The sequence below is a fragment of the Oratosquilla oratoria genome, chromosome 6 (assembly GCF_046742065.1).
Source record: "Oratosquilla oratoria isolate Oo_2021 chromosome 6, ASM4674206v1, whole genome shotgun sequence".
Classification (NCBI taxonomy): Eukaryota; Metazoa; Arthropoda; class Malacostraca; order Stomatopoda; family Squillidae; genus Oratosquilla; species Oratosquilla oratoria.
The window spans coordinates 12,625,226-12,637,725 of record NC_134782.1 but is presented as its reverse complement, the minus strand read 5'-3'; positions in this window follow the sequence as shown (position 1 = coordinate 12,637,725).

Below are 12,500 nucleotides of genomic sequence, written 5' to 3'. Positions count from 1 at the left end.
AAACGCATACTTAAATACCAGCAAGTGGCAAATATTAGGAAATACAATTGAGTACTGTTGATGTCCATCACATTATAAAGATAGAAAGTTCCTTAAAATTCTAGATTAGAGAGAGACAAACATTCCCATAATCTGAGTCAAAAATCTCTGCTACCAATTGCTTTCACTGAAACGGAGGAATTCTTTCCTAAGGGGGGTTTTCCCCACCCATTTACCCGTCCTGGTCGAAAACCTACCAGATCCCCCACTTCCTCCATAACCAACACGCACACTTAGCCACCATCACCACCATCACCTCCACCGCCTCCGCCTGGAGTAATGACGGCAATTCCAGGACTGGATCGATACTAGACTTCCTCCTTCGCCCGCAATGCCGTCAGTCTGCTTACTTCTTACTGTACGGTTGAAGTCACCAAGGATTCTCTTCCATTGCTTCTTTGTGTTCTGTACTCGTACTCGGTTTCCATGTTTTTTTGTTTTGTTTTTTTTTTATGTTGGTCACCATAGCCCTCTTTTTAAGTGTGATATTTGGTTCGGCTGTAGTTCTGAGGTATATTTCAAATATGCGTGCACTCTCACACGCATGTGCACACACGTGAGAGTGCACACACACACACACACACACACACACACACACACACACACACACACACACACACACACACACACACACACACACACACACACACACACACACACACACACACACACCTCATGGACAGTGGCTAGAGTTCCCGGCTGCCACTATGGCGGTGCGGGTTCGAATCCCGTCCAGGGCTGAAATAATTTCACTATCGCTGCGCTGCGAGTTGTTGCTCCAACTCATGTGGGCGGGGAGTTGGGTGTGTGTGTGTATGTGCGTGTAAGGTCACATTATAACCCATAGATAGGTCATATATGAGCTATGAACTCTCCTCCAGGAGGAAAATAGATGTCGATCACGAGTCCAAAACATGTTCCAAGACCATGGTGAATTGCACACACACACACACACACACACACACACACACACACACACACACACACACACACACACACACACACACACACACACACACACACACACACACACACACACACACACACACACACACACACACACACACACACACACACACACACACACACACACATACACACACACGTGAAACCCTACGTGATGAAAAAAAAAGTCACGGTATCTTGAGCTGGAGGTAGAATATGGAATGCCACAATATTAAGTGCAATTAAGCAGAAGCCGGACGAATCCGTCAAAGGACACATAGAAAGTTCCACACAGCATTAGGACCAACAGTCGAGAAAAAATGTTTGGAAACGTTGTCTTAAATGATATAATAGTAAAAATGCGGGGAATCTAAAGTCTATATTATGATTGGTAGAGACCCCAAATGTAAGATAGCCCCAGGGATTTAATGTAATCTTCTGCTGAATACTCAAAGGATAAGAAAAAAATGGATACGATACGTGAACTAATAATGTATTTAATAGAAGAAGGGAAAGTTGTTAGAGAATGAAAGAAGGTCAATGTAGTATCAATTTATAAAGAAGGAAACGGGGAGAAAGCTCTGAATTATAGACCATTGTTCTGGATTAACGTGACAGCTTTGTTCCGCAAGGGAATGGTAGAATAGAGATAGAACAAGAAGGCGAGAAGACCCCGGCAGATAACAAATTTGGCTATAGAAGAGGAAGGTCACTTGTGTCAATTTTGTCGACGCGCTTTAGAAAATTTGAATTTGTGACCCTGGATCTAGAGAAAGCTTTTGATAAGCCTGGATCTAGAAGAAGCTTTAGATAAGGTTCCTCACAAAAGACTAATTCAAACATTTAGGTAAACAAGACTCAAAGGAAGCCTTCTGAAATGACTGAAGGACTTCCTGAAAGACAGATTTGTGAGGATGGTTAAGAAGGATAGGATGTTAGGTTAAAGGTAAGTTACAAGTGGTGTGATAGCCAGGATGACATATAGATGATGAGGCAAGGGGAGTGAGAAAGTTAAGGAGGAAACGAGGTTAAATATGAAGGAGAGGAAGAGAGGAGATATGGGGAAGGAAGAGAAATGGAGAGGGAGTAGGGGAGAGAGGGAGAAAAGAGAGAAGAGGGGGTAGGAGGAGAATAATAGGGCTATTGAGGACAGAAGACATATCCAGAAGTTAGCGTAAGCTACCTTGGTTGAAAATGACAATTCAGAACAAATGATTAGATAAATATTCGTAAATAGGTAAATAAATAGATCAATATAAGATAGAAAAACGAAGAAATAAATAAAGAAATAGATGAATGAATGGATAAATATACAAACAAACAAATAACGTACCAATTGATAAACGAAAAGATAAATGGGAAAATATACAAAAAATCAGTTCATCGATTACAAAGAAGTAGAAAAATGTGAGTAAATATATTGATAAACAAATTAATAAACAAATAATTCAAGGAACAAAAAATAACGATAAGCTTGCCACAACTGACAGGAGCTTTGCATGGGATTGAGATGGCAAGTAAATAAATAAGGGTAAAATAAATAAATAAATAAATAAGTGAATAAATAAATAAATACCTATACATATAAATAAGCAAAAAAACACATTTATAAAGAAAATAGTGAACAATCTAACATATAAAATGATACCTAGATAAAGAAACAAATAGATAAGTATATAGAATTATAAATACAAGATAAATGAATATATGAAATGATAAGCAACCAGCTGAATAGATAAAAATCTGAATAACTAATCAAATAGATAAATATATATAAAAGCAAATAACAAATAAATGATAAAATGAAAAATAGATAAACATATAGATAAACAAGGAATTAATAAATTAATGAATAATCTAATGAATATATATAGATAAACAGGTGAATAGAGATAATGAAAAATAAATAAACAGTTGTATAAATAAATGAAGCATGTAGATGAATAGATAAATAGATAAGTAAATAGATGAATAAATAGATAGACAGATAATAAAACAAACAGTTAAAGAATAAACAAACATATATATATATAAATATTTAATAAATGAATGAATAAACAGATGATTATATTAAAATAAATGAAGTAATAGATATAGATGAAAAACAAATAATTTTTTGTATAAACAAATAAGATATATATATGAATAGGTAAAAAGATAAAACGATGGATTAATAAGGAAATAAAAAAATAAAAAAAATTATATAAAATAAATAAACAAATAGATAAATAGATAGGTAAATGAATAAATAAATAAATTGATAGATAAATAAATAAACAAATGAATAAATAAATGAATAAATGTATTGATAAGTATATAAAAACAATAAAAGAAAGACCAATTAAGTAAGATTTCCCCAGAGAGTCAGTGCAAGGGACTCAGTCTCCGGGTGGGTCCCACCTCAGATCACCGTCATCTGCTACGTCATTCTTCGTCCTATTTATTTTTGCGCCCAGTAATTCATGGCCCTCCCCTACTTCCTGCCTCAACCCTTCCTCCCCCTCCCAACCTCTCCCTCCATCTCTCCCTCCCAACCTCTCCCTCCAGCTCTCCCTTCTGCCCTCTCTTCCTGTCTCCTGTCAATACTCTTCCAGCACGGTTTTACCTCTTTTAGTGTCACCTTCTGATGATGATATATGTATACAAATAAATAAATTGATATATGAAATCGTAGATAACAAAATAAATTAGTACATATTTAAAGAATAATTAATGAATAGATAAGTGAATATACGAATACAGATATATATATAAAGAACAAAACAGGTGAATTAAGATCAATTAAAATTAGTTCAGATAGAAAATAATGAAACTAAACTAAGTTAAAATAGGAGTAAACGAAATGGTATATACACAGTACGAATAATGTCTAATAAGATAGAATAATAAAGAAAAGGCAAATTGCTGAATAAGAGAGAGTGTCAGCTCAGCATCATGAAGACAGAAGAGAGTGGACAGATGCAGGATCCCCGGGCTATCCAGTGATGATGATGAAATTAACGATGGTGCTCTAATAGTAATGGAAAATGTAATGAGGTGAAAATGGTGAGGTGGTGGTGACACTTGTGGTGTGGTGGTAGCAGTAATTGTCGGAATTGTAATTTATGTGATGTTAATCATCAAAATGGTAGTAACGTTTTTGAGGTCACCATATTTGTGGTGTGGGAATTTTTCATGGGACACATAGTAAGGTGATGATGATAGCAATTGTGCTGGTGGTGGTGTCCGAGGTAGTGGTGGTGATGGTTGAGCTTATGGTGGGGAAGGTGATGGCGAAAGTGGTGGAAGTGGTGGCTGTGGTGGTAATGATAGCGATAACAGTGATGATGGTGATAATGATGATGGTGATAACGATGATAGTGATGATGATTATGAAGGTGTTGGTGGTGAAGGTAGTGTCAAAGATGATTAATGATAGTGGTGGCAGTGATGGTGATGACGATGGCTATGGCGGCAGTGGTGATGATGGTGCTGTTGTTAGAGGTGGTTGTGAAAGTGGTGATGACGGTCACAATAATGGTGATGTTGGTGGTGAGAAGGAGTCAGAAGATGAGGCTGAAGTGACTTCCGGCCGGGGACAGGTGCATCTCTGTGACTCGCCGGGGAAGTTGGACCCTAAGCGGGGAGAGGAAGCAAATTTGCGCGGATTCTGGCGAAGCGTCCGACTTGTGTAGTGGATGGAGAGTTCGGACGAAGGCCGGGAGTAGAGAGGGGGTTAAGGAGTGGATAGGAGATCGAGGTAGCTTGGGAAGTATATCTGATTACATTAATCTATAACTATAAACATGATTAGAATTGTGATTACGATTACAATTACGTTTATAAGTGATTGTATTTGTCGTCATGGTAAGAGCAATAATCTTATTTATGGTTATAAACATAGTTGTAATTGTAGTTGTCATTGTAAATGAAACTTAAACTGAAACTGTAATCATATATATAAACTAGAATTCCTTTAACTCATTTACGAATTATTTTTTATGTATATTTCACTTTGGTTTCCACCAAGCGATTCCAATCAGGTATAAGGAAGCACCCGAATTTATAGATAGCCTAAGATTCTTTCTCAATTAACTAGTCGGTGTCGCCATCATTGTAGATAATCTTACTCAACGACAGGCGATCTCATTCAGGTGAGTCAAAATCCTCTCACTCCTGAAATGGTGAATGGTTTTGTTATCAAAATGTTAATTATAATTACCATGTAAATTCTTACGCCTTGTATGTTCATTCTGGCTTTCTTTTGTTGGTGTTACTAACTCAGTGAATTTTCTTCAGTCCCTAACGAGACAAGAAATTTATATATCCCTAAGCATGATAGTAAGGTACAATTTTGAATAAACGAATTGGAATGAATTTTGTCTTTTGTGGGAGAATATAATCGCTACTAATGCTGCCGTTACTGTTAAATATGCTATCAGTGTTTCTACTACCGCTATTATTGCTGTTCCTATAGTATATGCTACTACTATAACTGCAGCCTTTGTCACTACTTTTGCTGTTGTTGTTGATTTTAGTTAGAGAAATCCAGTAGGTGTTGTGAAAAAATAATCTTGAGCTGACAAAACCAACTTTGTAGGAAAAAGAATCGGAAAGAGACATGTATACGTAATGGACTCCTCCAACTCTCGCCCTTATATGTATTAAAAAAAAAAAAACAACGGCAAATGCGAAACAAAGCGGTATGAGTGAAACAATGTATTCCGAAGTCGTTGGACAGGTGTATCGCTGCAGGCGGATCGCAATTAAGACAACGTCCGTCGAGGGGTGTTATTATTATCATTCTTATCATTATCATTAATATTATTACTGTCGCTTTGGATCCTATTTTGCAGATGGAGCTAAATATTTCGCACGACTGGGATTGCAACTGAATGTTCTTCCTTTAAATCTCTTCAAAGCCATGAATCAGGTTACAAATCTCATTCTGGCTAACTTCTGAAGAAAAGCCTGAATCAAAGAATCTAGTATTAACCAGAACTCATTGCAACAACAGTTAATTACTCGTACTGTTAAAACTATTAGTCTTCAACTATAAGTCTCTATAAACTAGCTGATTGGACATATCTGCCCTTATATCTGTTGTAACTAATTACAATTCTAAACCTTTGTTAAACATAACATCTTTGTTTCTTGTTTCTTATATCTTTACATAAACTTTTGGTATTGATTACAAATGACAATCATCATTTGCATTTAAAATTAGGATACAGGACCTAAGTTCGGTAGTGTTTTTAAGATTAACACTATACAATAAATTATATTCAATACTTAACTAAACCCATCTACGATTAATCTTACAGAACACACTAATTACTAAACTTTTCTAACTTTTTCCTATCTAAAATTGAATTAGGTTTTACAATGATTATTACCATAGTATCTCTCCAATATTTCTCATAACTCAAACAAGTTAGCTAGATCTCATGTATTTATACATACATGCATACATACATACATATATATATGTATATATATATATATATGTATATATATATATACATACATACATATGTATATATATATATATATATATATATATATATATATATGTAGAGACTCCACAGTTCCAACGCAGACTCCTTTCTCACTGCCGCGTCACCTCTTCATAAATAAGCAGCTCTGGAGAAGTATGCGGGTGGGGAGTGGAAGGAGGACTCCGAAGAGTGACAATGAGAGTTTTATAATGAGAGGGGGCGGAAGAGGAAGAGAGGAAGAGAGAGCAGGTGGGGAATGAAGACAAGGGATAATGAAGCAAATGATGGAGATGAAGTGGTGAAGGTGGAATGGAGACCATAGAGATGAAATACTGATGGTGGAAATGGTGATGATTGTAGTGATGGTGATGGCAGTGATGATGATGGTAATGACGACGATGAAAATGTTGCAGAAGACAAAGCGAATAAAGGTGATGAAGACTATGAAGATGAAGATGAGGACCATGAAGAGAGTATGGTGATAACAGAGATTGTGATGACAATGATTTTTTATTGATATTATCTTGAAGGCTTGGTTGTCTCTCTCTAATGGAGAAAAATATTTTCTTATGTTTTTTTCAAGATATCCGTGGGTCTAAGGAACTCGGCCGTGGCCACAGGGTTCTCCCATAGATCAGTCACGGGAAAAAATTGTAGTACTGTCTGAAATGGGCAAATGCAAGGTAGTATACAAAACAACATGATCTGTGTATTCCCGCATCTACAGAAAAATCAATTTGTACTTTGAGATATTGCAGAACGGGTAAGGAAATTACTAACAAACTGGTTAAGGACAGTTTTTTTTCTTCTAAGTATGGCAGGAAAACAGGAGCAAGTGGTGTACCCCAGGGCTCTATTGTGAAACCTCCACTATTCATTATCACTGACTATGATGAGAAGCAAACACTTATCTAAATAACTTCCCTGACGACATTAAAGTGGAGTAAGTGGTGCTTTCCTAAGAATTGACAAGAAACTCAAGGTATCTCAAATTTGTTTACTTTAGATTAATATATATAGATAATTAGATATAATATAAAATTTAATGTGTAAATATCAGAATGATACTGATATTCGTACTTAACGCCTAAAATAGAAACTATAGGTATCTAAAATTTGTTCATTGTGTATCAATGCATAGAGATGATTAGATATGATATAAAAAATCAATGTGCAAATATCAGAATGGTACTGTTACTCAACACCTAAAATAGAATACAATCTACTATTCAATTCCTAAAAAAAAGAAAAAAGAAAATATAACAACACATATGGAAAAAGAAGAAAAAACATTGCAACAGTAATTCATAATCGAAGAAGTTACTGATCGATATCATACTACCTCTCAACAACTCAATCTCGTTTTAATGATCTCATTTGGATCATACAGAGCTCCTTTGTCCTCTGCTGTAATAAGAAGCCACCACGACGATTCAGATATACGAATGATAGCTGGCCAATGGATATAAGCAAAAGTTTTTATGGATCACGCGGTCTCATCAAAATAGTATGCGTTCAGGTTCTTGTTCTCATTTACACATGTAAATGTGCAGATCTATGCTGAATGTACTCGGACGTGTGGACGTATGTGTGTATGTCTGGGCACATGTGTATTTGTGTGTGTGTGTGTGTGTGTGTGTGTGTGTGTGTGTGTGTGTGTGTGTGTGTGTGTGTGTGTGTGTGTGTGTGTGTGTGTGTGTGTGTGTGTGTGTGTGTGTGTGTGTGTGTGTGTGTGTGTGTGTGTGCGTGTCAGAGTTACATCAGTGATGAGAGAGATAGCGCTGGCACAGTGAGGAAGTGCGGATAGAAAGGACTCGTTTGACTTTGAGGAAGGTTAGATAGTGCTTCAGTTGCGCAGTTTTACACTTGTGTAGTTGTGCGGTTGCGCATTTTCAGATTTGCGCAGTTCCAGATTTGCTGGGTTGTAGATTTACGCAGCTGCACATTTACGTAGTTGCACATTTGTGCAGTTGTGCATTTGGGTAATTAAAGTTGTACTGCTACATATTTGCGCAGTTGCACATTTGCGCATTTATGTAGTTGTGTAGTTGCGCGGTTGTGCATTTGGGCAGTCAAATTTACGCAGATGCACATTTGCACACCTGCACATTTGCGCAGTTGCTCATTTTGCGAAGTTTCTTTGTTGCAGAATTACACAGTTTCACATGCTTGGGAAAGGGAGACTTTTCGCAACATCTTTTTCAGTGGGGGCTAGGGTATAACTTGAACTTACTTATATACAGTGGTCACTTGATTGTCTTCTCATTGTTGGCGAACACGAAACAATTGCCTTCAACTGAAGGAAGTCTTCCGGAGATTGATGGACTTTAGATAGTGAACAGGATCGTCCATTCTCTCATAAGGTTTCGTCTGCTAAGTTTGATTGGTTACGTTTGGCTTGATTGTTGTTTGTTTGCGTCTTTATTGTTTGTTTGCGTCTTTATTGTTTGTTTGAGTCTTCATAGCTGCTTTAATTTTCGTTGTTTGTTTGTATCTTTATTGTTTGTTTATTTCTTTATTAATAATTTTCTATCCCTTGTACTTTTCGTTTGTTTAATTGTTGTTTGTTTAATTAATCAATTTGCTTATTCATTTCTTACTTGTTTGTTTTTGTCTTTATCGTTTGTTTGCTTCTTTATGCATTGCATTTTTCTCGTTTGTTTACATTTTTCTTGTTTATGTTTTACCTCTTTAGTGATTTTTTCTGCATCTGACCTCAGTATGGGCCAAGTCTTCTGTCGTAGCTTAGTCTCTGTCACTGTAATCTATTGTAACCAATTATAAATTGCAAGAGGCTTGCCAGAAGAAAAACATCCAAGGTTAATTGAAGTAAGATCCCGCAGCGATACCAGGAATAAAATCATCTTACATCAGCCAATCTAGTTCATAGATTCTTTTTTAGATAACGCTAGTAGGTTTTATTCAGTTGAAAGACTGCCCTATTGCTGAAGGGATATGATGTGGGAATTACTTGTTTCAGAGATTAAGGTGTATTTTCAGAATTTATCGTCTTGTACTGTAGAGACAATGGTCGATACTTCCAGAGCAAATTTATGAACGAAAACAAATGCCACATCAGCAGAGAGTTACACACACACACACACACACACACACACACACACACACACACACACACACACACACACACACACACACACACATACACACCATGCACACCACGCACATCATACACACCACACTCACCGGATACACCATATACACCATACACTCCAATTCTGTTTTTGTGTGTGTGTGTGTGTGTGTGTGTGTGTGTGTGTGTGTGTGTGTGTGTGTGTGTGTGTGTGTGTGTGTGTGTGTGTGTGTGTGTGCGTGTGTGTGTGTGTGTGTGTGTGCTTGTGTGTGTGTGTTCGTGTGTGTGTGTGTGTGTGTGTGTGTGTGTGTGTGTGTGTGTGTGTGTGTGTGTGTGTGTGTGCTTGTGTGTGTGTTTGTGTTCGTGTGTGTGTGTGTGTGTGTGTGTGTGTGTGTGTGTGTGTGTGTGTGTGTGTGTGTGTGTGTGTGTGTGTGTGTGTGATTTACTAAACTTGATGGAGGATTTCCTGCATGGTAGAAAAATGAGAGTAGTGTCCAGAGAAAAGTGTTCAGGTTGGGAGGAGGTGATAAGTGGAGTTCCACAGAGATCAGTATTGGCTCAAAAAATGTCCGCTATTTTATGAATGACGTGGATGAAGGTGTAGAATGTTACATGAGCTTCTTTGTAGACGATGCTAAATTGTTGAGGAAAGTAAAAACCGAAACGGATTGTGAATCACTACAGAGAGACCTAAACAAGGTTTGGAAATGGAGTCAGAAGTGGGAAGTAGACTTCAACATTAAGAAATGTAGCATAATTTAAATATCAGGATAATATACAATACGGAAAAAAAAATATCAGGACAATATACAATTGGAATAAAGAAAGTGAAGAAAGTGGGACCTGAAAAAGACTCGGGAGTAATTATCTTAAATGACTTGTCTTCTGATAAACAATAAACAAAGTTGTCGAAAATCCTATAACTTACTAAGATCAATAAAGGTTGGTGTTACCTATTTAGATAGATTTTTTTTTTTTAATATTAGTAATTCTAATAAGGTCTAGACTGGAATATGCTGCGACACTATGGTCACCCAGTACCAAAAAGAATATAAAGAAAATTTACAGAATCCAGAGAGCAACCACGAAGATGGTTCTAGCACTTTCAAACCTGTCATATAAGGAGAGACTGGTTTAATTGGAAATTATCGACTTTGGAACAATGAAGAGAGAGAGGCGGCCTATTGACCATCTACAGAATCATGAAAGGTACGGAAGTCCTTTGATAGAGAGGACTTACTAAACTGGGACAAGAGAAACATAAGAGGACAGGAAAAACTCAAAAAGAATAGTTATAGAAGAGACCTGAAAAAAAATATTTTTCCACACAGAGTGGTAGACATTTGGAACAAACTGGACAAAACAATATTGTGTGCAAAAATCATACACGAATTTAAGAGCAAACTAGACACTGCGAGATACAAAGACGGGACACCACGAGCATAGCTCCCCTTCCCGTAAGATACAACTAGGTAAATACACACACACACACACACACACACACACACACACACACACACACACACACACACACACACACACACACACACACACACACACACACACACACACACACACACACATACAGTGATCCAAATTCTGTCAGGCTCAAAGTCAGATACCCGGTCTTCCCATCATTTTTAGTTCGATACAAAATGTCGGAGATGATCATGTGACCTGGGCCGACATTAAAATGGCAAGTTGAATGATTGTTTCGTCTTTTCTGATCACCTGTGATAATGCAGATTACCTTGTGTGATCAACGGCAGATTATTCATTTTCTAATACAAGGGACGAATATCTGATGACTTGAGAAACGATTGATCCAGTGCTATCTGATGAAGAGGAACGTTGCTCATTTACTCGAAATACAAATTGATAATCAAAACCAAACACCCACACAAGACAGAGATTACAATATCCTTGAAGACGCGATCAATTTTTTTCTTCTGTAGAGTTACTTTTAATATCAATTGGCCCAAAAGAGACTTTCTACCACTTCGTAGGCCTTTCCCTATCATCTAGTAACCTGAGAGTTCAAGTTTTAAAGAAATGTTCTTACTAGTAAAAATGTATACATAGCCGTCTTATTTTTTCTAAATTGGGGGTCCAAAAATAAGTATCCTGTTGACAAGAATATATTAATGCTTATGCTTCGTATACATGTAGATGTTAATGTATATGTTTAAGCATCTATACACATATATACATATTTGAATATATCCATGCTTATATATACATACAAATACATACATACATACATACATACATACATACATACATACATACATACATACATACATACATACTGTACATACATGCATACATACATACATACATACATACATACATACATATGTACGTGCGTACATACACACATACATACATACATACATACATATATACATACATACATACATACATACATACATACATACATACATACATACATACACACATAAATAAATACATACATACATACATACATACATATTTACATACATAAATTCATATATACATATACATACATGTATATGTTTACCAAATAATCATAGAAGGCCGGCCACCTGGTTCAGAGCGCCCAGGTGTCCGTTGATCCAGCTTCGCCGCGATTTATGGCTCGCGATCGTCTGCCGCCGCAGGATGACCTTGGCTGACCTTGGCTCCAGTTCTAGAGTTCTTCGTTCCTCTTCCTCTTAGGGTCAGATAATTTCCTAGAATCATTCAGAAAACTCGATTTATCGGATCTAGATTTTTTTGGTGACCTTTACTCACGAGTTCTTTGTTCCTCTTCTTCTTAGAGCCAAATAGTTTGCTAGAATTATCCAGAGAGGTCGTTTTATTAGATCTAGATATTTTTGGTGACCCATACTCACCCTCTCCACTTTTTTCTGTTATTTGGATCTAGTGGGTGATCTGTTTCACACTCAGGACAATTTTCACAATTC